Below are 25,506 nucleotides of genomic sequence, written 5' to 3' on the forward strand. Positions count from 1 at the left end.
AAGGCAAGGAGGGTGGGGGCAATCCTAATCTCCAGGGGGAGTTGATTCCAGAGGATCAGGGCTGCCAAAGAGAAGGCTCTTCCCCTGGGTCCCGCCAGACGACATTGTTTCGTTGACGGGACTTGGAAAAGATCAACTCTGTGGGACCTAACCAGTCGCTGGGATTCATGCGGCAGAAGGCGGTCCCGGAGATATTCTGGTCCGGTGCCATGAAAGGCTTTATAGGTCATAACCAACACTTTGAATTGTGACCGGAAACTGATCGACAACCAATGCAGACTGCGGAGTGTTGGTGTGACATGGGCATACCTAGTTATTTATTACTTATTACCTAGTTACTTATTATTATTATTATTATTATTTATTAGATTTGTATGCCGCCCCTTTCCAAGGACTCGGAGCGGCTCACAACAACAATACATAATGTACACATCTAATATTAAAAGAACAATTTAAAACCCTTATTATTAAAAAAACCCACAAAATCAAAGGATATCAAGAATCTTGTTTTATTTTTTTGAAACTGTCCTTGTGCTTTCGGAGCACAAAAGCTGGACAGTCTCTCCCTTCCTTTGTTTCATGTAATTACTCTCCAGTTGCTATCCAACTTTCCAGCACATCAAAATCATGAATCATTCCTCTTAGCGCTTAAAGGAACCCGGGCGTTAAGTCGCCCTTGTCAAAATCTTCCCGCTGAACTGCGCTTTTAAAGGGAGACCGGCTGACATAACACAGAATGAAATGAACTCATTTCATGAAATGAAAATGAAACACAAATGAGCCAACCCCATTTAGTTTAATGCAATCGGTGAGTAGAGCCAGCTGCTGGCTTACAGCTCAGCTGGTCATCCAGAGAGAGAGAGAGAGAGAGAAAGAAATAGAGAAATGGGGCTTTTATATATTTAATTAATTTTGTCCAATACACAACAATACACAACGAAGGTAGTAGAGGACACCTTCAAGGAAATAAAATTAGAGAAGGAATAGAAGAGAGAGTGAATAGAAGAGCCCTTCACTCCTCCACTCGAAACAGAATGCCCTACGAAACTAGACTTTCAATCCTGGGCCTAGAAAGCTTAGAACTAAGACGCCTTAAACATGATCTAATATTGCCCACAAGGTCATATGCTGCAACGTCCTGCCTGTCGGCGACTACTTCAGCTTCAACCACAACAACACAAGAGCACACAACAGATTTAAACTTAATATTAACCACTCCAAACTTGACTGTAAAAAATATGACTTCAGTAACCGAGTTGTCGAAGCGTGGAACTCATTACCTGACTCCATAGTGTCATCCCCAAACCCCCAACACTTTACCCTTAGATTATCTACGATTGATATATCAGGATTCCTAAGAGGTCAGTAAGGGGCGAGTACAAGTGCACTAGAGTGCCTTCCGTCCCCTGTCCTATTGCTCTCCTATATCTCCTATACCTTTCTTCTATTCCTACATCTCTTCTTCTATTCTTTCATTGATATGTTCCATTACTATATCTTCTTTTCTATTATTTCTTAGATATATTTTACTATGAGTATCTCCTCTATAACCTTCATCATGTATTTTACTATGTGTATATTGATATATACCCACTAAAACCCCCATTGTGTATTGGACAAAATAAATAAATAAATAAATAAATAAATACGATAAGTAAAGAATTAGAAGAGAGAGTGTAGGATAAGTAAAGGAAAAGAAATGCTCCTTTCGCTCTGGGCAGCGACTGTCCTCCTCCTCCTCTTCCTCCTCCGCCTCCCACCCAAATTCCAAGCTTTTATTTCTTTCCTAATGGGTTTGCACGCATTATTTACTTTTATGGGAAAAATTGCTTCTTCTTACAAACTTTTCTACTTAAGAACCTGGTCACGGAACGAATTAAGTTCTTAAGTAGAGGCACCACTGTACATACAGCATGGACAAAGAATGGAATCACACCTTGTCACCACTCATCCTACCTTAGAGGGCAAGGACGAGCAAAGGTGTCCCAGGGGGAGGGCTGTTTTAAGCTGCAGAAGGAACAGTCAGGATGGCCTGCTATACTTTTTGCAAAGCTTTGCTCTTTCTCTGAGGCAGGGACTTATTGGAGCGGGGCATCTCGGCTGTTCTCGGTTTCTGACACTGCTGGGCACTGGGCAAACAAAGCTGCCTTTCTACTCTTGGTCCTGTGCCCAGAGCAAGGTCACTGCCTGGTTCACTCTGCCGGCACATGCAAGATGGATGGAAGCGGGGGGGGGGGGCTGACTTTTGTTGCAACAGCGATTATGCAAACCGTTCAATATTCATAATTCATCCCCAAACAAGACGCTGCAGTGTGCTGGAGCGGTGTTCCTGGGTTCTTGCGAGGGTGTCAAGAGAATTGACGCGGTGGGGCAGGAGGAAGCCGAAGTTTACGAGTGGGAGAGAGAGGCATCCCGGAAAGCTAACAATTTGATGTGGGTGGAAGCCATGCGAGGGAATGGATGGGTTTGTTGCAGCTGGGTGGTAGAACACACGGCTGCTGTGTTGGGGCACCTGGAATGCTGCAACCGATTCTGGTCACCTTACTACTTAAAAGATGTTGAGACCTTGGAAAAAGTTCGTAGAAGAGCAACGAAGATGATCAGAGGCCTCGGAGACTAAACCATATGAAGAATGCTGCAGGATTTGGGTCTGGTTAGTCTAAAGAAAAGAAGAATTAGGGGTGACATAATAGCCATATTCCAGTATTTGAAGGGCTGCCACAAAGAAGAAGGGGTCAAGAAGGGCACTAGAGAGCAAGACCTATTCTATTCTATATTCTATATTCTATATTCTATATTCTATATTCTATATTCTATATTCTATATTCTATATTCTATATTCTATATTCTATATTCTATATTCTATATTCTATATTCTATATTCTATATTCTATATTCTATATTCTATATTCTATTCTATTCCATATTCTATTCTATTCTATTCTATTCCATTCCATATTCTATTCTATTCCATATTCTATTCTATTCCATTCCATATTCTATTCTATTCCATATTCTATTCTATTCCATTCCATTCCATATTCTATTCTATTCCATATTCTATTCTATTCTATTCCATTCCATTCCATATTCTATTCCATTCCATTCCATTCCATATTCTATTCTATTCCATATTCTATTCTATTGTATTCCATTCCATATTCTATCCGCCCCGACTCTTCAGAGAGGGGCGGCATACAAATCTAATAAACTAAACTATTCTATTCCATTCCATTCCATATTCTATTCTATTCTATTCTTCTAAATTAATCAAACAGAGAAGCAACCTGGAATTAAGGAGAAACTTCCTAATGGGGAAGACAATTAACCAGTGGAACATCTTGCCACCAGAAATCGTGAGTGCTCCATCACTGGAGGTTTGAAAGAAGAGACTGGACAGTCACTTGTCTGATATGGTGTAGGTCCGTAATGCTGAAACTATGGCACATGTGCAACAGGTGGCACGCAGAGCCATATCGGAGGGCACGCGAGACTTTGCCATGTTTCAGCTCCAGTGCGCATGCGGAAAGAACTAGGGCTATAAAAAGATGGAATTTTGATAGAATAGAATGGAAATAAGCTGGAAGGAACCTTGGAGGTCTTCTAGTCCAACCCCCTATTCAAACACCGTTTCAGATAAGTGACTATCTAATCTCTTCTTAAAAACCTTCAGTTACGACTTTAGTAACCGAGTAGTTGATGCCTGGAACTCACTACCTGATTCTGTAGTATCATCCCCCTAACCCCCAAAGCTTTACCCACTTAGACTCTCCACTGTTGACCTCTCCTGATTCCTAAGAGGTCAGTAAGGGGTGTGCATAAATGCACCAGCGTGCCTTCCGTCCCCTGTCCTAATGTTTCTTTTTTTACTAGTATCATGTATATGAATATTATTATATCTTTATAAACCACCAATACGTACTTGATAAAACAAACAAAATAAGTGCCCAATGACTACCATAATTTGGAACTTTGTAAGTTAAGCCTTAAGTTCTTTGTTCAACCTTTCCTTCTTTCTTTCTTTCTTTCTTTCTTTCTTTCTTTCTTTCTTCCTTCCTTCCTTCCTTCCTTCCTTCCTTCCTTTCTTTCTTTGAAAGCATACAGAAGCTCATAGAGCCACATGTACTCTTTCCCCTACACCCCCTTCAGCAGTGGATCAAAGACCCCCTTACAATTGCTCAAATGCCATTTGGAAAACAACAAAGAATTAAAATTGCTAAGTATGTAGGACTCTGACCATTATAAATGAGAAAAGATTCTGGTTTCCGAGAATCCATTGGAGGTTGTCCATAAGAATTAATCACTTTATTTCTTTTTTAAATCACCCCCATGTGCCTCAACTTTGTATGAATTTTGCTAAAACCTGCGGTTGCAAATAAATGTTTCAAAATTAAAATAATCCAGTCAAGATTCCCCAAAAGCTGAAGAACACAACTAAATACCAGATTTGGTAGAAATGTAGCACGTACAAGTACACTGCCTGGGTTCTATGCAGCAGAACTCTGCATTTAAAAGAAAATACAGTGGCACCTCTACTTATGAACTTAATTCGTTCCGTGTCCAGGTTCTTAAGTAGAAACGTTTGTAAGAAGAAGCAATTTTTCTTATAGGAATCAATGTAAAAGCAAATATTGTGGGCGATTGGGGAAACCACAGGGAGGGTGGAGGCCCTGTTTCCTCCCGGGAGATTCCTAGAGAGGCCCCACGGAGTCTTCTCCCCGCCTTTTCCGACCCTGTTCCCTCCCAGGAGATTCCTAGAGAGGTCCCACAGAGTCTTCTCCCCACCTTTTCCGGCCCTGTTTCCTCCCAGGAGATGTGAACCCAGCTGAACAGTGTTGCAAAGGATATCACCAAGCACCACGTGTATTTAAACAAAATTATGCTCCAAACCTAACATTATTCTTATAAGGTGACTCAAAATAGAATATATTTCTTTGTTCTTCCCAATGAGATTGGAGAGTACAGACATGTTGTCTGGAGGGTCCTAGAATTATTCAAAGACCAAATGAAGACTTTTTCCCTTTGATGCCAGCAAAGCTGAAAAAGGTCAACTGAAAGAAACAAGGCCACAATTTACATGAAATCCAGAAAAGAAGAGGCCTGTCAATCAGCTACAGCAAAAAAGAGAAAGCTTTGAAATACTAGCAAATATGTCACAAAACTGGCTTTTAAGGCACCCGAAAGCTAAAAACAACAGTAAGTGTGTTATTTTTCAAGATGCCACACACCTGATCCTTTGACAGAATTAAAAATGTTATTATTAGTAGTCAATTTATAAACATTCACAAAAATATAGAAGAAATGTGATACCTCTACAAGAAGATAGAGATACAGTAATTAGAATTTAAATGCAGTGAATTTCGAAGGGAGAAAAAAAGAAGAAGAAAAAGCCAACTATAACAATAGCACTTAAGACTTATATACCACTTTACAGTGCTTTACAGCCCTCTCTAAGCGGTTCCCGGAAGGGAAGTGTTTTCAGGAGGGAAGTGTTTTTAATAGGAACAAGGGGGCACAATCCGAGGTTAGTTGGGGGAAAGATCAGAAGTAACGTGAGAAAATATTATTTTATTGAAAGAGTAGTAGATGCTTGGAACAAACTTCCAGCAGACGTAGTTGGTAAATCCACAGTAACTGAATTGAAACATGCCTGGGATGCCTGGAACTCACTACCTGATTCTGTAGTATCATCCGCCTAACCCCCAAAACTTTACCCACTTAGACTCTCCACTGTTGACCTCTCCTGATTCCTAAGGGGTCAGTAAGGGGTGTACATAAGAGCACCAGCGTGCCTTCCATCCCCTGTCCTAATGTTAAAATACCGGAAATAGTATGAGGGCAGACTAGATTGACCAGGAGGTCTTTTTCTGACGTCAATCTTCTATGTTTCTATGTTTACACAGTTAAAGATTATTTGGAAATTTCTGGCGACGTTTCGATGAGGTCCCACTCATCATCTTCAGGCTGGTGTTTCTGTCCTTGTTCTAAGGTGAACACTGCGAGACCTAAGCTGCCTTCCTTCTATAAATACTGGTGGCTGGGTCGAAACGTCGCCAGAAATTTCCAAATCCTACACGGGAAGAAACCCGAATATATCAAGACCGTCATATATATATTTAATATTTACTTACTTACTTACTTACTTACTTACTTACTTACTTACTTACTTACTTACTTAACTTACTTACTTACTTTTTAAAGGCCGCCCTTCTCCTTAGACTCAGGGCGGCTTACAACATGTTAGTAACTTGTTAGCAATAGAACTTTTTAACAGAGCCAGCATATTACCCCCAGCAATCTAGGGCAATGGCTCGCGTGCCAGCAGATATGGCTCTGTGTGCCACCTGTAGCACCTGTGCCATAGCTTCGCCATCCCTGGTCTAAAATGGGTATCCCCTTTCTCTCCGTGAGAGCCAGTAATATCTTCAGAAGAAGGAAATTTCATGCAGGAAAAACTACACACAAACTACACAGCTTAATCCCATTTTTAATTCAATTTTTCTCTCTTATAAAGCTACACTTTTTTAAAAGGGGAAGAACCCACATATCTTTGCCAAGGGTGTGTTTTTCACCCTTGGCAAAGACATTGCATGTGGCCCACGTGTTCAGTTGGGAAACATTGCACTGAGTGATAAACATCTGTTGGTGTTGAAGCCTTCCCCCCCCCCCCCAGTGCTTTCTTGCCCCCAGTTTTTCCCCAACTTTTCCGGCCTTGCGCTTTTAAAAATGCCATTTGGTCCATCTTTCCCTCCTGCTGCATCTAATTTCTTTCCACGAGAATTCTTGGAAAAAAACTCTGAACATCTGACACCCAAATGGGTGGAGATGTTTACAACTGTAAATGCCTGAGCTGTAGTTAAAACAGCTTGAACACATTTCAAACCTCACCAGGCTCCAGGTTGACTCAGCCTTCCATCCTTCCCAGGTGGGTCAAATGAGGACCCAGATTGTTGGGGGCAAGAGGCCGACTCTCTGTAAACTGCTTAGAGAGAGCTGAACAGCACTGTGCAAGTGGTACATAAATCTAAAGTATTAATGCTATCTTCCCTCCCCCCTCCCTCCCTCCCTCCTTCCTTCCTTCCTTCCTTCCCCTCCCCTGCCGATTGCCAGCAGTTCAATCCTAACTGGCTCAAGGTTGACTGCCTTTCTTTTTCTTCCTTCATTCCTGCTTGTCTGTCAGTCTGTCTGTCTATTATCTATCTATCTATCTATCTATCTATCTATCTATCTATCCATCCATCCATCCTCTATCATCTATCATCTCTATCTATCTATCTATCTATCTATCTATCTATCTATCTATCTATCTATCATCTAGCTAGTTATCATCTGTCTGTCTGCCTATCTATTTATCTCAAGTTGACTCAACCTTCCATCCTTCTGATAGGTAAAATAAGGACCCAGATTGTTGAGGGCAAGAGGCTGACTCTGTAAACCACTTAGCCGCCCCGAGTCTTCGGAGAGGGGCGGCATACAAATCTAAGTAATAAATAAATAAATAAATAAATAAATAGAGAGGGCAGGAAAGCACTGTGAAGTAGTAGATAAGTTTAAGTGCTATTGCTTTTGTCCTTCCTTCCTTCCTTCCTTCCTTCCTTCCTTCCTTCCTTCCTGTCTATCTATTACCTATCTATCTATCTATCTATCTATCTATCTATCTATCTATCTTTCTTTCTTTCTATCTATCTTTCTATCTATCTATCTATCTATCTATCTATCATCTATCTATCTCACTCTCTCTCTCTCTTTCTGTCTATCTATCTATCTATCTATCTATCTATCTATCTCTATCTATCTATCTCTATCTATCTATCTCTATCTATCTATCTATCTATCTATCTATCTATCTATCTTTTTATCTATGGTTGACTCAACCTTCCATCCTTCTGGGGTGGGTAAAATGAAGATCCGGATTATTGGGGGCAATATGTTTACTCTCTGTAAACTGCTTAGAGAGGGCTGTAAAAGCACTGTGCAGAGGTATATAAGTGCTACTGTTATTATTATTTGTGCACTTTATTTGTGTAGTAAAACAACTTTCTCTCTTCCATGAGATTTGAAGCGTAACAGTGCAGAGAAGGCTCCTTGTTGGGGAAGACTGTCCTAAACTATTTACTATAATTGTAAAAAAGAGCCCTGCTCTAATAATAATAATAATTATTATTATTATTATTATTATTATTATTATTATTATTTATTAGACTTGTGTGGCGCAAACAGACAGATGGAAAGAATGGAAAGGATGGAAATTGATCAAGGAGAGATCCAACCTAGAACTAAGGAGAAATTTCTTCACTGTGAGAGCAATTAACCAGTGGAACAGCTTGCCTCCAGAAGTTGTGGGTACTCCATTACTGCAAGTTTCTAAGAAGAGATTGAACAGATATTTGTCTAAAATGGCCTTGCGCCATCTTCTTTAGTAGGGGTTGGACTAGAAGACCTCCAAGACCCCTCCCAACTCTTATGATTTTCTATTCTATTCTGAAAATACTTTGACCTGCATGTTTTTGCGTCTCCATGAGTCTATACACACACGTGTGCAAATAGCTGTTATACAACCTTCATTCCTGAAATCAAATAATGTTTACTGACTAGAAGACAATTACCGCTACGAACAAAGGTAGGCTGTGTTTGCATTTCCATACAACTTTGCTCTGTTTTTCTTTATCAGAGAAATCTTAAACCATATGGAAATGAAGTGCCTACACTTGCCTTGCGCAATTCCTATGGCCATAGTCCAAGAGAAAATGTTCAGAATGTGCGAAATAGTACAACTGGAGGCCAAAATGTAATAGAATCCAGAAACTCCAATTTCTTTTGTTAGGACAACTTGGCCTGGTTTCACATGTTTGGTATCATGTTCTAGACCAGTGATAGTGAACATTTTTTTCCTCGGGTGCCAGAAGAGTATGCATGCTATCCTCCATGCACCAGTGCCCGCACCCATAACTCAATGCGTGGGGAGGTCAAAAACAGCTTCCCCTGCCCCCTGGAGGCCTTTCGGAGGTCGGAAGTGGCCTGTTTCCCAATTTCCGGTGGGCCCAGTAGCCTTGTGTTTCACCCTCCCCAGGCTCCAAAGGGTTTCTTGGAACAGGGTGAGGGTAAAAATGCCTTCCCCCATTCCCTGGAGGCTCTCTGGAAGCCAAAAACGCCCTCCCAGAGCCTCTGTGCAAGCCAAAAACCAGCTGGATGGCAAACACTTGCACATTAGAGCTGACCTAAGGCAACGGCTCACGTGCCAGCAGATATGGCTCTGCGTGCCACCTGTGGCACCCATGCCATAGACTTGGCATCACTGTTATAGACTGTTGATTACCTGATGAAGATGAAATATTCCAACGTAGCTTCTGCTCTGGCAATTTATTTATTTGTTTGTTTGTTTGATTTGTATGCCGCCCCTCTCCGTAGACTCGGGGCGGCTCACAACACAATAAAACAGTTCATAATAAATCTAATAATTTACAATTTAAAATATTTTAAAAAACCCATTATTAAGCAGACATACATACAAACATACCATACATAAATTGTATAGGCCCGGGGGAGATATCTCAGTTCCCCCATGCCGATGACAAAGGTGGGTTTTGAGGAGTTTACAAAAGGCAAGGAGGATAGGGGCAGTTCTAATCTCTGGGGGGAGCTGGTTCCAGAGAGTCGGGGCCGCCACAGAGAAGGCTCTTCCCCTGGGGCCCACCAAACGACATTGTTTAGTTGACGGGACCCGGAGAAGGCCCACTCTGTGGGACCTAATTGGTCGCTGGGATTCGTGCAGCAGAAGGCGGTCTCGGAGACACCGCAATCTCTCACTACTTACCACAGCTTACAAAACTTGCGCCTGACCCATCCTCGAATACAGCTCATCTGTTTGGAACCCATATCGCATCTCAGACATCAACACCCTTGAAAATGTCCAAAGATACTTCACCAGAAGAGCCCTTCACTCCTCCACTCAAAACAGAATCCCCTACGAGACTAAACTTTCAATCCTGGGCCTAGAAAGCTTAGAACTAAGACGCCTTAAACATGATCTAATATTGCCCACAAGATCATATGCTGCAACGTCCTGCCTGTCAGCGACTACTTCAGCTTCAACCACAACAAAACAAGAGCACACAACAGATTTAAACTTAATATTAACTGCTCCAAACTTGACTGTAAAAAATATGACTTCAGTAACCGAGTTGTCGAAGCGTGGAACTCATTACTGGACTCCATAGTGTCATCCCCAAACCCCCAACACTTTACCCTTAGATTATCCACAGTTGACCTATCCAGATTCCTAAGAGGCCAGTAAGGGGCGAGTACAAGTGCACTAGAGTGCCTTCCGTCCCCTGTCCTATTGCTCTCCTATATCTCCTATTCCTTTCTTCTATTCCTATATCTCTTCTTCTATTCTTTTATTGATATGTTCTATTGCTATATCTTCTTTTCTATTCTTTCTTAGATATATTTTACTATGAGTATCTCCTCTATAACCTTCATCATGTATTTTACTATGTGTGTGTGTATGTGTGTGTATGTGTGTGTGTGTGTGTATATATATATATATATATATATACACCCACTAAAACCCTCCTTGTGTATTGGACTGACTGACTGACTGACTGACTGACTGACTGACTGACTGACTGACTGACTGACTGACTAACTAACTAACTAACTAACTAACTAAATAAATAAATAAATAAATAAATAATTAAATAAATAAATAAATAAGAGAAAGCTACTGTGGCCTTGTTCAGGAGTGTTTTTTCCTTGCCTTAGGGCCTCGTGTATCTTTTTGACAAGACACAGCATTTATGTATTATTTTGTCCAATACACAATGAGGGTTTTAGTGGGTATAGATGGAAAGAAATGGAGACACCGAGGGAAGAAGAAATACTTAAGAAAATCCTGGATTGCGCTGAGCTCGATATGATGACGAGGAGGTTAAATAATCAGGAAGAATCAAAATTTTATAACATATGGCAAATGGTATATACTTGGTGGGATAGAACAAAAAATTCATAAAGTTGTTGCAATATTGGTAAGATTAAATTCAATATATTTTGTTATGTAAATTAGGGCATTTCAAAATTAAAACGTAATATCTTCTTTTTAGTTTGATTTGATTTATAATTAAGTTTTATACATTTTCTAATAAATGACTAGATGTGTTTTTATACAGTGAGTTACAGTAGATTCTTTACTTTTTTATTCAAATTTCTTTTATAAATCTTCTTTTTACACATATAAATTATTAGATGTTTTTCTTTTTACATCTTCCTCTATTTTTTATTATTTTCTCATTACTTTATCTAATTTTTTTCTGTTTAATAATAGAGCATAATCATAGATACCTTTAAATATTCTCTGGATTGATCAAATACAATGTCATCTTTTTTGTTCCTATACAATGAAGACTTCTATTCTGAGCGGAGCGACGATAGTTCTCTTATATGTTTTATGTTATGTCTGTAATGTTTGTTTTGAAAAATTAATACAAATATATTTTTTTATTAATTGTGCACTTATGTACTCTAGTGCACTTGTCCTCGCCCCTTACTGGCCTCTTAGGAACCTGGATAGGTCAACTGTAGATAATCTAAGGGTAAAGTGTTGGGGGTTTGGGGATGACGCTAATACAGTGATCCCCCGGTTATTGCGTCCCCGACCATTGCGAACAGGGTAATTTGCGATTTTTCAACCCGGAAGTCAAAATACCATCTACGCATGCGTGCCCTTTTTTTCTATGGGCACGCATGCGTAGATGGCAACCGGGAGATCAGCTGCTGGGCGGCTTCCCTGGGTCTTCCCCCTCTTGCTGGCATCAGCGAGGAGTTTCCCCACCGCCCACGCAAACTCCTCGCTGCCGCTCGCCCGCCCTTCGCCTGCCCACGCCATTCGCTCCCCCTCTTGCTGGCGGGAGGGCGAGAAGCCCTCCCCAGCACCCGCTCGCCCGCCCTTCGCCACTCGCCTGCCCTTCGCCCTGGCCGCTTCTTCCCAGCGGAGAAATTCCATCCCCCACCTGGTCCCGCCCGATCCTCCTCCCTGAGGCAGCTCGCCCTCCCATGGCCGCTTCCTCCACCCTCCATCGCAAGCCCTCGCCACCGCAGCCAACGCGCGCTGCGATCTTCAAGCCCGGCTCCTTTTGGCCCAGCATCCCGGGCCAAGCAGCTGCCTTCCGTGACTGAGCCTGGCTGGCCCGGAAGATCGTAGCGCGCGTTGGTTGCAGCGGCGAGCGAAGCCAAGCCGGCAGCAATGTCGCCGCCGCTGCAGCCAACGCGCGCTACGATCTTCCGGGCCAGCCAGGCTCAGCGGATCAAGCCCGGCTCCTCTCAGCCCAGCATCCCGGGCCAAGCGGCTGCCTTCCGTCACTGAGCCTGGCTGGCCCGGAAGATCGTAGCGTGCGTTGGCTGCAGCGGCGGCGACATTGCTGCCGGCTTGGCTTCGCTCGCTCGCCGCTGAGGAGCCGAAGATTGGGGGGCGGGGCGGCTCTTTTAAAACATCGCCGCCGACATGGGGGGCTTGCTAGCACCCCCCCAAACCCGGGTTGGGGGTTCGGGGGGGTGCTAGCGAGCCCCCCATGTCGGTGGCGATGTTTTAAAAGAGCCGCGCCGCCCCCCAATCTTCGGCTCCTCGCTAGCGCTGCGGAAGTTTAAAACACCATCTGCACATGCGCAGATGGTGTTTTTACTTCCGCAGCGCTACTTCGCGAAAACCCGCTCGTTGCGGGGGGTCCTGGAACGGAACCCTCGCAACGAGCGGGGGATCACTGTAATCATATTTTTTACTGTCAAGTTTGGAGCGGTTAATACAGTATTAAGTTTGAATCTGTTGCGTGCTCTTGTGTTGTTGCGATTGAAGCTGAACTAGTCATTGACCGGTAGGACGTTGCAGCATATGATCTTGTGGGCAATAGTTAAATCATGTTTTAGGCGCCGTAGTTCTAAGCTTTCTAGACCCAGGATTGTTAGTCTATTCACAGGGATGGTATTAATTAGCCCAGGTAACATGAGAGCTGGCCTTGGTATAATAGCTCCAATTTTTTTTTTAACAAAAGAGTCAACTAGGGTCCTTTCCTCCTTTGGAACCGGCCCAAGTAGCCAGGAACCCAGTTTTGAGATACGTTCCTGTTCTTTCTTTAATGAATGGCATCCGAGGATCTTAAGTGCCCACGTGTGCCAACATGCCAACACTTCCACGCCCTGAAGGGAACACACTTAATAGAAAGGCAGGTCAGCAAAGAGAAAAGGAAAATGGGCTGAGCGTAAGTAGGTTGAAGAGAAGGGAAGGGAGAGGGGGAGAACAAGGACCTGCTCTCTTTATACTCTACACCAGTGTTTCCCAACCTTGGCCACTTGAAGATATTTGGACTTCAACTCCCAGAATTCCCCAGCCAGCAAATGCAAGGAACCAGAACACCCACCTGCTTGGAATCGGATCTGGAGAGACTATCACAAGGCCGCAGGGCCCAGCATCCCAAGGACTATCTATTACTGTATTTATAAGCCAAGTGCTGCAGAAAGAACAGACCAGCTTCGATACAACAGCATTTATTGACTCAAACTGAACTGAGGAACAGCAGGCAAATGAAGGGCTGCAAAAAAATTTTTACTGCCACGCTGTGGGCGTGACTTATTTTGTGGGAGTGGCTTGATGATCATGAGAGATACAATTTCCCTATAGTTATAGTTTATTAGATTTGTATGCCGTCCCTCTCCGAAGACTCTTTTTACTATTACTGAACATCCAAAATATACTATTTTATTATATGTATATATGCCATATGTGTACATACATATTACACACAGGCACACAAAAATATACATTACTATTACTGAACATCCAAAATATACTATTTTATTATATGTGTATATGCCATACGTGTACATACATATTACACACAGGCACACAAAAATATACATTACTATTACTGAACATCCAAAATATACTATTTTATTATATGTGTATATGCCATATGTGTACATACATATTACACACAGGCACACAAAAATACAGTGGTACCTCATGATACGAACCCCTCGCCATACGAATAACCCGAGATACGAACCCGGGATTCGGAAATCTTTTGCCTCTTCTTATGAACTTTTTCCGTCTTACAAACCCGCCGCTGCCACGGAAAAACCCCGCTGCCCTGCTGTCGCTTTTTGAAACAGCCGGGGGGCTTCTCGGCGTCCTCCTGAACCCGAACGCCAAGCCCGAACTTCCGGGTTTGGCGTTCAGGAGGCCGCCGAGAAGCCCCCCGGCTGTTTCAAAAGGTGACAGACGGACAGCAGGGCTTCTCGGCGGCCTCCCGAACGCCGAACCCGGACGTTCGGCAAAAGTTCGGGTTCGGGTGGCCGCCGAGAAGCCCCGCTGCCCGGCTGTCACCTTTTGAAACAGCCGGGGGGCTTCTCAGCGTCCTCCTGAACCCGAACGCCAAACCTGAACTTCCGGGTTTGGGAGAACGCTGAGAAGCCCCCCGGCTGTTTCAAAAGGTGACAGCCGGGCGTCGTCGTTTTTTTGCGTTTTTTTTTCTGTTGCACGCATTAATTCCTTTTTTCATTGTTTCCTATGGGAAACAATGTTTCGTCTTACGAACTTTTCACCCAAGGCATCTAATAAGTCTTTTCCGGCCCTGTTTTCCCCCAGGAGATTCCTAGAGAGGTCCCAGGGCTTCTCTCTGCCTTTTCCAGCCCTGTTTCCTCCCAGGAGATTCCTAGGAGGACCCATGGAGGCTTCTCCCTGCCTTTTCCGGTTACAGCTTCGGAGGATCGGGTTTATAAGTGAAAAATGGTTCTTGAGAAGAAGCAAAAAAACTTGAACACCCAGTTCTTATCTAGAAAAGTTTGTAAGTAGAGGTGTCCTTAGGTAGAAGTACCACTGTATTATGAAGATTTTTATTTGGAAGGACTTTGGCCAGATACGCTTTCTATCACTCCGTGCCAAATCCCAGTGCCAAATTCCATTCCGGACTGCCACGTTCCTCTCTCTCTCTCCGGCTGAGAACCAAAGCTCATTCCCGGACTCCCAGAATCACTGAGTGTTTGGAGAGAACGGAGAATTACTCAACAGCAAATGTCAGTAAATGTACCACCACCCCATTGTTTTTCTTGCTCTTAATCTAATAAAGTTTCTTTCTGGTACAGGACATTATTTAAGGGTGGGGGTTTGTTCTGGATTTCATTACCTGGCACAGCCAACTCACTGGTTGTTCCCTTGAACTTTCCATGTAAACATTTCCACTCCCCACCCAAAGGATGCTCTTTCCCCCTTGCCAATTTGTAGCTCTCGTGTGAATCTTTGGGCCCTGGGAACAATTGTCTACTGAGGCTTCATCTGGAAAAAAAGGACCTTCTTCCTGAATGTTCCCAATTCAAAGCAGCCAGAGAGAGATACCGTATTTTTCAGAGTATAAAATGCACTTTAATTTTTGGGGAGGAAAATAGAGGCCAATCAGATATTCAACTCACCTACAAAATGATGTTGATAAAATTGAACGGGTCCAAAGACGGGCTACAAAATTGGTGGGAAGTCTTAAGCATCAAACTTATCAGGAAAGACTTCATGAACTCAATCTGTATAGTCTGGAGGATAGAAGGGAAAGGGGGGACATGATTGAAACATTCTTTCATTCATTCATTCATTCATTTATTCATTCATTCATTTATTTGAATTCTATGCCGTCCAATCCCGAAGGACTCGGGATTAATATTAATAATTTAAATATGTTAAAGAGTTAAATAAGGTCCAGGAGGGGAGTGTTTTTAATAGGAAAGTGAACACAAGAACAAGGGGCCACAATCTGAGGTGAGTTGGGGGAAAGATCAGAAGCCACGTGAGAAAATATTATTTGGCTGAAAGAGTAGTAGATGCTTGGAACAAACTTCCATCAGACGTGGTTGGTAAATCCACAGTATCTGAATTTAAACATACGTGGGATAAGCATATATCCATCCTAATTCCCAGAAGCAGGATAAACACTCCCCATCTGATCTTTGGGGGTTACAGTTCTCAGATTTCCCTGTTGACATGGCAACTGGGAATTTGGGGAGCTATCATTCAGAAAATACTGAAGAACATGAGTGGCATATGAGGTGTCTTAAAAGTAAAGTTTCCCCTTGCGCATAGGTCCCACAGAGTCGGCCTTCTCCAGGTCCCGTCAACCAGTCAATGTCGCTTGGAGGGGCCTAGGAGAAGAGCCTTCTCTGTGGAGGCTCCGGCCCACGTGGAAACAAGATAGCAGTCTTTCAATATTTGAGGGGCTGCCACAGAGACGAAGAAGGGGGTCAAGCTGCTCTCCAAAGCAGCGAAACGCCAGATAAGGAATAATGGATAGAAACTGAACAAGGAGAGGTTCAATCTGGAAATAAGGAAGAATTTATTGACAGTGAGAACAATCCACCCATGGAACAGAAGTTGCCTTTAGAAGTTGTGGGAGCTTCATTACTGGAAACCTCCAAGAGATTGGACTGCCATATGTGAGAAGTGGTGTAGGGTCTCCTTGCTTAGACTGGGGGTATGATGATTAGGTGACCTATAAAGTCCCTCCCAAGTCTGCTAATCTAATCCAGTCCAATCACAAATTCAAACTTAATATTAATTGCTCCAAGCTCGACTGTAAAAAATATGACTTTAGCAATCGAGTTGTCGAAGCATGGAACTCATTACCGGACTTAGTAGGGTCAACCCCTAACCCCCAACATTTCTCCCTTAGACTATCCACGATTGACCTCTCCAGGTTCCTAAGAGGCCAGTAAGGGGCGTGCATAAGTGCACTAGTCTGCCTTTCGTCCCGTCCAATTGTCTCTTCTTATCTCATATATCATATATCTTTTCTTCCTTTCATATATCTTCTCCTCTACTTTTATATCTTTTCTTTATATATAATACTTCATGTCTATCCTCTTCAATATGTATTGTGTATTGGACAAAATTAATATAATATAATATAATATACTGTAATATAATGTATTCTACTCTACTTTAATCTACTAATCTACTCTCCTCTAATCTAATCTAACCTAATCTACTCTATCTGATCTGATCTAGGGTAATCTAATCTAATCTACTGTATTCTACTCTACTCTAATTTTCTAATGTAATCTAATCTAATCTACTCTAATCTAATCTAACCTAACCTCAATGAAGGAAGGTAGATTTGCTTAATGTCCACATGATTCATTTAACAACTGCAGTGATTTGATTAACAACTTTGGCAGAAAATTAGGGCCCAACTCACTTAATAACCACCTTGCTTAGCCAAAGAAGTTCTGATCCAGACTGTAGTTGTAAATCAAGGACTACTTAAGGGTTCTGGTCATTAGATGTTGCTCAGCCCGTGAGGGTTCCTGAGTCTCTCACTCTCCACTCTAAACCAAACCTGCTGTCCATTTGAAAGGAAACGGAGGGGATCCCTTCTTTCCTATGGACTGATCCAGGCCGATCCACTCCTCTCTCTTCAGAAAGCCAGGCAGCAAAATAGAAAACTCCCACCCACAGAGAAGAGCTTGGAAGGGGAAGCGAGGCTTGTGACATCTAATCAAAACCATGAAAAAAGCATGAAAATTGCTCCACTTTTAGACAAGTCCCATGACCTCTTCAGCAAACAAGCAGCACTGACAAATGGCAGAAAAATCTGGGAAGGGAGAAGCAGAAAAATAGTTTTTTAAAAAAACTTTAAGAAAATGGAGAAGAGAACATCATTTAAAAAAAAAAAACACAGTTCAGGAAAGGGGAAGGACCAGTTTGAATCAGGCTGACAATTTCCAAATACTGAATAGACCCAGCGAGAAGGGAGAAAATAATTACTCATTGCAAATGCCCAGAGCGATACTTTATCAATAAATTCAAGATGGAAAATGTTTGAAAATTCCATTTCCAAACAAAAAAATTAGAATATTGATGGCAGACATCTTTCCTATATATTATCAAGTACATAATCTACATTTTTTATGGAATATGTCTGGAATACACAGGAGGGAGGAAGAAGAAGAGGAAAGGGGGGAAAAAACATTGCCACCTTTTTGGAGGTTCTATTCCATAGCTGAATTATACTGATTGAACATTTTTCTCACATTTAACTCAAATTTGCCCTCCTATAAATTGAATCTGTAATTCTGTGTTCTGCCCTCTAAACAATGGATAATATACTGCATTGTGATTCTATTCTTAGTGAAATTCTCCCAGTTATTTGGCAAGTGCTATCCTATCCTTTCTCATGCCTAAACATTTCCATTTCTTCGTTTTCTCTCCTCAGTTATACTTGGTTCATCTCTGATTCTATTTTAGCCAATTCCTTCTTCAATGTAGAATAGAATAGAATAGAATGGAATGGAATGGAAGGGAATGGAAGGGAAGAGGAGAGGAGAAGAGAAGAGAAGAGAGGAGAAGAGGAGAGGAGAGAACAAAAAAAGAAGAGAAGAGAGGAGAGGAGAGGAGATGAGAGGAGAGGAGAGGAGAAGAGAAGAGAAGAGAGGAGGAGAGGAGAGGAGAGAACAAAAAAAGAAGAGAAGAGAGGAGAGGAGAGGAGAAGAGAGGAGAAGAGGAGAGGAGAGAACAAAAAAAGAAGAGAAGAGAGGAGAGGAGAGGAGAGGAGAAGAGAAGAGAAGAGAGGAGAAGAGGAGAGGAGAGAAGAGAACAAAAAAAGAAGAGAAGAGAGGAGAGGAGAAGAGAGGAGAAGAGGAGAGGAGAGAAGAGAACAAAAAAAGAAGAGAAGAAAGGAGAGGAGAGGAGAGGAGAGGAGAGGAGAGAACTTTATTGGCCAAGTGTGATTGAACACATAAGGAAATTGTCTTGGTGCATATGCTCTCAGTGTACATAAAAGAAAAAAATACATTCATTAAGAATTATAAAGTACAACACGTAATGATGATCCAGGTACAAATGAACAATCAAATCATATTAGGAACCAGTCAATATAAACCGTAAGGGTACAAGCTACGAAGTTACTGTTAAAGTTCTGTACTGTCCAGAACTGGTTATTAATTAAGTGAGGTCTAAGCAATACAGAACAAAATGATACAACTCTTGTGGTTTGTTAAGTATGTTTCAACAGTATAAACTTGCATCGCCTTTTTGGAAGTTGACTCATATTTAAAAAAACAACTATTGCAATTTGCACGAGTTACTTTTGTATAAGTATTTAAATACAGGCAGCAGTCCCAAAGGTGCAGGTTCTGGATTTATTTATTATTTTATTTATTTATTTATTTTGTCAAACAATTATAGGGTGGTGGTTTGTACAAATAAAACATTAGATAAAAAGTAACCAAAGAAGACAATAGGACAGGGACGGTAGGCACAGTGGTGCGTTTATGCACTGAGAATCTCCATAGATGTTTACAGAAGGTTGTGTTTGTCTCTGTTTATCAGCCTTGATGCCAAGCTTGTTTTGAATATATTCTTCTAGGCTAGGGCAGTGTTTCCCAACCTTGGCAACTTGAAGATATCTGGACTTCAACTCCCAGAATTCTCCAGCCAGCATTCGCTGGCTGGAGAATTCTGGAAGTTGAAGTCCAAATATCTTCAAGTTGCCAAGGTTGGGAAACACTGGGCTAGGGTATTAATTATCTGGCCCAAATAAAGGGGCAGACCCCCGTCTTTCCATATTCTCCCCGCCCCGCCCCTACTACTCCCTTTCCTTGGCCACATTTAAAGAACAGGTTGCGGTACGTCTGCTGGTTTGATGCCTTCACCCTGCAAGAGATTGTCAAATGCCTGCACACTGTTTGCAGAGCTTAACGCCAAACTTATGCACACAAGCAAACACAACTGACAGAGAGAGAGCGCGAGAGTCAACAGGAGCAGAAGGGCAAAGGCAAAAAACAGCCCAACGCACAGGGCCCCACGTAGGAAATTTATTATCTACAGTATTTATTTGTTAATTCCACTTCTATGCCACCCAATCCCAAAGGACTGAGAGCGGCTTGCAACAATATAAAATGCAACACAATAAAAAGAAATCAAAAATAAAACTAAGTTATAAAACCCTTAATTAAAAACCCTAATAAACAGAAGAAACTAAGCCAACATGCATACTGAACATTCATACAATTTGGCCATTGATGTTGTCAGTTCATGGCTCCCAGGGCATGAATTACAGCATTGCTTGTAAAATCGATTCCTTTTAGAAACATAGAATTTTATTTATAATTATAATTAATTGGTTCAGTCTGTTGTGAGATCCTGGCCACTGCCGTTTATTTATTTTGCCAAGCATGTAGAAGATGGCAGGTATTGGTATAGAAACATAGAAACATAGAAGATTGACAGCAGAAAAAGACCTCTTGGTCCATCTAGTCTGCCCTTATAAACTTTCCTGAATTTTATCCTAGGATGGATCTATGCTTCTCCCAGGCATGTTTAAATTCAGTGACTGTGGATTTACCAACCACGTCTGCTGGAAGTTTGTTCCAAGCATCTACTGCTCTTTCAAGAAAATAATATTTTCTCACGTTGGGCCACCGCGTTGAAGGCAGGGAAAGCGCTTTACCTTTCTTTCGGCTCCGGGCTCAGCTCCCGGGCGCAGGAAGCCGCTCCTGGCTTTGCAGAAGGACGCGGAGCTGACCCAGGTCGGGAGGCACCTGACTCGACCGAACGGCGCACCTTCCCCCCCTCACTTCCAAACAGGTGGGTTCTTCTCCCTCAGCCTGGCTGCAAAGGAGCCCCCGGACCGATTGGCCTCACCCGCGAAGGCTCGATAGCAGCTCCAGGAAGGAAGGAAGGAAAGGAAAGAGGGAGGGAGGGAAGGAAAGAAGGGGGAGGGGAGAGGAAGGGAGGGAGAAGGGAAAGAAAGAAGGGAGGGAGGGTGGAAGGAGGGAAGGAAGGAAAGAAGGGAGGGAGGAGGGAAGGAAGAAGGAAGGGAGAAAGAAGGGAGGAGGGAGGAAAGGAAAGAAGGGAGAGGGAGGGAGGAAGGAAAAAAGGGAGGGAAGAAAGAAGGGAGGGAGGGCAGAAGGGAGGGAGAAAGGAAGGAAAGAAGGGAGGAATGAAGGAGGGAGGGAAGAAAGAAGGGAGAGAGGGAGGATGGAAGGAAGGAGGGAATTAAGGGAAGACGGGAAGAAGGAAGGAAGGAATGGAGGAAAGAAGGGAGGAAAGGGGGAAGAAAAGAAGAGAGAAAGGAGGAAAGGAAGGAGAGAATAGACGAAGGGAGGAAGGAAAGCTGCGGGCGCCCTTTAGGGTCCCCCCGACGTGCTCCAGAGATCCGGGAGGCGCGCGCGGAGAGAGCTCGGCCAACTCCGAGGCAGCCGGGGCTTGCTGGGCGCGGAGAGGCGGAGGAAGCCTCGGCTGTTCCGGACGGGAAGCGCCGGTGTGAGCCTGCGGCTTCGGTCTTCCCGCTGCCAGCTGCAGGGGGAGCAACTCCGAGGAGCAGCGCGGCGGGAGGAAGTGAGTGTGTGTATGTGTGTGTGTGTGAGTTTGAGAGGGGGGGCAGAGAGTGAGAGAGAGAAAGAAAGAGAAAGAGAGTGAGAGAGAGAAAGAAAGAGAAAGAGAGAGAGGGGAGAGAGAAAGAGAAAGAGAGAGAGAGAGAGAGAAAGAGAGAGGGGGGAGAGAGAAAGAAAGAGAGGGGAGAGAGAAAGAGAAAGAGAGAGAAAAAGAGAGGGGGGGAGAAAGAGAAAGAGTCAGAGGGGAGAGAGAAAGAGAAAGACAGAGAAAGAGAAAGAGAAAGAGAGAGAGGGGAGAGAGAAAGAGAAAGAGAGAGAAAAAGAGAGGGGGGGAGAGAGAAAGAGAGAGAGGGGAGAGAGAAAGAGAAAGAGAGAGGGGGAGAGAGAAAGAGAGAGAGGGGAGAGAGAAAGAGAGAGAGAGAGAGGGGAGAGAGAAAGAGAAAGACAGAGAAAGAGAGAGAGAGAGGGGAGAGAGAAAGAGAGAGAGAAAGAGAGAAAAAGAGGGAAAGGAGAGAGAGAGAAAGAGAGAGGGGGGAAGAGAAAGAGAGATAGAGTGAAAGAGAAAGAGAGAAAGAGAAAGAGAGAGAAAAAGAGAGAGAGAGAAAGAGAAAGAGAGAGAGGGGAGAGAGAGAAAGACAGAGAAAGAGAAAGAGAGAGAGGGGAGAGAGAAAGAGAGAGAAAAAGAGAGAGGGGAGAGAGAAAGAGAGAGAGAAAGAGAGAAAAAGAGAGAAAGGAGAGAGAGAGAAAGAGAGAGAGGGGAGAGAGAAAGAGAGAGAAAAAGAGAGAGGGGAGAGAGAAAGAGAGAGAGAGAGAGAGAAAAAGAGAGAAAGGAGAGAGAGAGAAAGAGAGAGGGGGGAAGGGAAAGAGAGATAGAGTGAAAGAGAAAGAGAGAAAGAGAAAGAGAGAGAGAGAGAGAGAGAGAGAGAGAGAGAGGAATACAGAAATAAAGAACCTTAAAGTCTTGAGGACCCGCAGGCGGGAAGGAGCAGCTCGTTCCAGGGTCTCCTCCAGGGTGGCTCCCTCGGAAATTCGCATCCGCTTCCTCCCCCAAAAACCCCCAATTTCACACCCCGAAAGAGCAGCAGCGCTGAATAACCCAAGGAAGAATTAACAGAATTAACAGCTGCACTAACAGAGGGATAGAATCAAGATCACGCGAAGGATTAATAGAAACATAGAAGATTGACCAGCAGAAAAAGACCACATGGTCCATCTAGTCTGCCCTTATACTATTTTCTGTATTTTATCTTAGGATGGATCTATGTTTATCCCAGGTATGTTTAAATTCAGTTACTGTGGATTTATCTACAACGTCTGCTGGCCATTTGTTCCAAGCATCTACTACACTTTCAGTAAAATAATATTTTCTCACGTTGCTTCTGATCTTTCCACCAACTAACCTCAGATTGTGTCCCCTTGTTCTTGAATTCACTTTCTTATTAAAAACACTTCCCCCCTGAACCTTATTTAACCCTTTCACATATTTAAATGTTTCGATCATGTCCCCCCTTTCCCTTCTGTCCTCCAGACTATACAGATTGAGTTCATGAAGTCTTTCCTGATATAATACCACTTTATAAGGCCTTAGTAAGGCCACACTTGGAATGCTGCATTCAGTTTTGGTCACAACAATGCAAAAAAAGGATGTTGAGACTCTAGAAAGAGTGCAGAGAAGAGCAACAAAGCTGATGACGGGGCGGAAGGCTAAAACATATGAAGAACGGTTGCAAGAACTGGGAATGGCTAGTTTAATGAAAAGAAGGACCAGGGAAGACATGATAGCAGTCTTCCAATATCTCAGGGGCTGCCATAAAGATGAAGGGGTCAACCTATTCTCCAAAGCACCTGAAGGTAAAACAAGAAGCAATTGGTGGAAACTAAACAAGGAGAGAAGCAACTTAGAACTAAGGAGAAATTTCCTGACAGTCAGAACAATTTACCAGTGGAACAGCTTGCCTCCAGAAGTTGTGAATGCCCCAACACTGGAAGCTTTAAAGAAGATGTTGGATAACCATCTGTCTGAAGTAGTGTAGGGTTTCCTGCCTAAGCAGGGGGTTGGACTAGAAGACCTCCAAGGTCCCTTCCAACTCTGTTGTTGTAAGAAGAGCTTGAGACAGGAGCAACTAGGTTGAAGGGAGGGTCTCTTCTCCATCAGTTGCGTTTTTTACTGATAGTTATAGGGAAAAGACTGGACGCTGGGTTATTAAATGGTGCTGGCAATTAACCAGTGGAACAGCTTGCCACCAGACATTGCGGGTGCTCCATGACTGGAGGTTTTTAAGAAGAGAGTTTTTAAGAAAAGATGGCCTACGTGTCAACGGCTCCTTCAGCTTCAACCACAACAATACACATGCACACAGTAGATAACAAATTGAAAGTGAACTGCCCCAAACTCGACTGCAGGAAATATGACTTCAGCAACAGAGTGATCAACGCATAGAATGCATTACCTGACTCTGTGGTTTGTTTGTTTGTTTCTATGCCGTCCTATTCCTCAGACTGTAACTTGCTGCTTGTACTCTTACGATTTATATTAATATTGTTTCTTCGTTGCTTATTTGACCCCTTTGACAATCATTAAGTGTTGGACCTCATGATTCTTGACAAATCTATATTTTCTTTTATGTACACTGAGAGCATATGCACCAAGACAAATTCCTTGTGTATCCAATCACACTTGCCCAATAAAGAATTCTATTCTATTCTGTTCTTCATTCCATATTCTATTCTATTCTTCGTTCCATATTCTATTCTATTCTATTCTTCATTGCATATTCTATTCTATTCTTCATTCCATATTCTATTCTATTCTTCATTCCATATTCTGTTCTATTCTATTCTTCATTCCATATTCTATTCTATTCTATTCTTCATTCCATATTCTATTCTACTCTATTCTATTCTTCATTCCATATTCTATTCTATTCTATTCTTCATTCCATATTCTATTCTATTCTATTCTACATTCCATATTCTATTCTATTCTTCATTCCATATTCTATTCTATTCTATTCTATTCTTCATTCCATATTCTATTCTATTCTATTCTTCGTTCCATATTCTATTCTATTCTATTCTTCGTTCCATATTCTATTCTATTCTATTCTTCATTCCATATTCTATTCTATTCTATTCTTCATTCCATATTCTATTCTATTCTATTCTTCATTCCATATTCTATTCTATTCTATTCTTCATTCCATATTCTATTCTATTCTATTCTTCATTCCATATTCTATTCTATTCTATTCTTCGTTCCATATTCTATTCTATTCTATTCTTCATTCCATATTCTATTCTATTCTATTCTTCATTCCATATTCTATTCTACTCTATTCTATTCTTCATTCCATATTCTATTCTACTCTATTCTATTCTTCATTCCATATTCTATTCTATTCTATTCTATTCTTCATTCCATATTCTATTCTATTCTTCATTCCATATTCTATTCTATTCTATTCTATTCTATTCTTCGTTCCATATTCTATTCTATTCTATTCTTCGTTCCATATTCTATTCTATTCTATTCTTTGTTTCATATTCTATTCTATTCTGTTTTTCATTCCATATTCTATTCTATTCTATTTCTATTCTATTCTACCCTGCCCTACTCTACATTCTCCGTCTCCCAACCCGCCCTCCCAAACTTTAACCTTAGACGGTCTACAGTCGACCTCACCCCCATTCCTAAGAGGTCTTTAAGGGTTGTGCACAAGGCGCCTTTGTTCCTATTGTCCTATTGTCCTTTGTTCCTATTGTCCCCATTTATCTGTATTTACTTTGTTTAGGTTGATCTTGATACCAATGCCTACTATCTTGTACATGTTTGGCAAACATGTTTGGGGTTTACTAGCAGCATTTGGCCCCTGGGAAGCTGCTTGTTTTGCATCCATCCACTATGTCCAATTATCTTGGGATAAATAAATAAATAAGTAAGTAAGTAAGTAAGTAAGTAAGTAAGTAAGTAAGTAAGTAAGTAAGTAAGTAATAAAGTAAAATAAAGTAAAGTAAAGTAAAGTAAAGTAAAGTAAAGTAAAGTAAAGTAAAATAAAGTAAAATAAAGTAACATAAAACAGTGTTTCCCAACCTTGGCAACTTGAAGATATTTGGACTTCAACTCCCAGAATTCCCCAGCCAGCG

General features: G+C 42.2%; 1 protein-coding gene across 5 annotated transcripts in view; it reads right to left on the reverse strand.

Annotated features, from left to right (window-relative positions):
• Positions 1-21,299, reverse strand: part of SORBS3 (sorbin and SH3 domain containing 3) — an 86,496-nt gene extending 65,197 nt beyond the window's left edge. The window contains exons 1-2 of one of the 5 annotated variants that reach the window (XM_070765384.1): positions 20,478-20,660; positions 15,457-15,570 (exon numbers count right to left, since the gene is read on the reverse strand). The gene's annotated coding sequence lies outside the window, so the exon portion shown is untranslated. Of the gene's footprint in view, positions 1-15,456; positions 15,571-20,477 lie in introns of all 5 variants that reach the window. The other 4 variants (XM_070765386.1, XM_070765383.1, XM_070765385.1 and 1 more) reach the window with 4 other exon arrangements.
• Positions 21,300-25,506: the final 4,207 nt, after the last annotated feature.

Source organism: Erythrolamprus reginae, chromosome 12 (assembly GCF_031021105.1).
Source record: "Erythrolamprus reginae isolate rEryReg1 chromosome 12, rEryReg1.hap1, whole genome shotgun sequence".
NCBI lineage: Eukaryota > Metazoa > Chordata > Lepidosauria > Squamata > Dipsadidae > Erythrolamprus > Erythrolamprus reginae.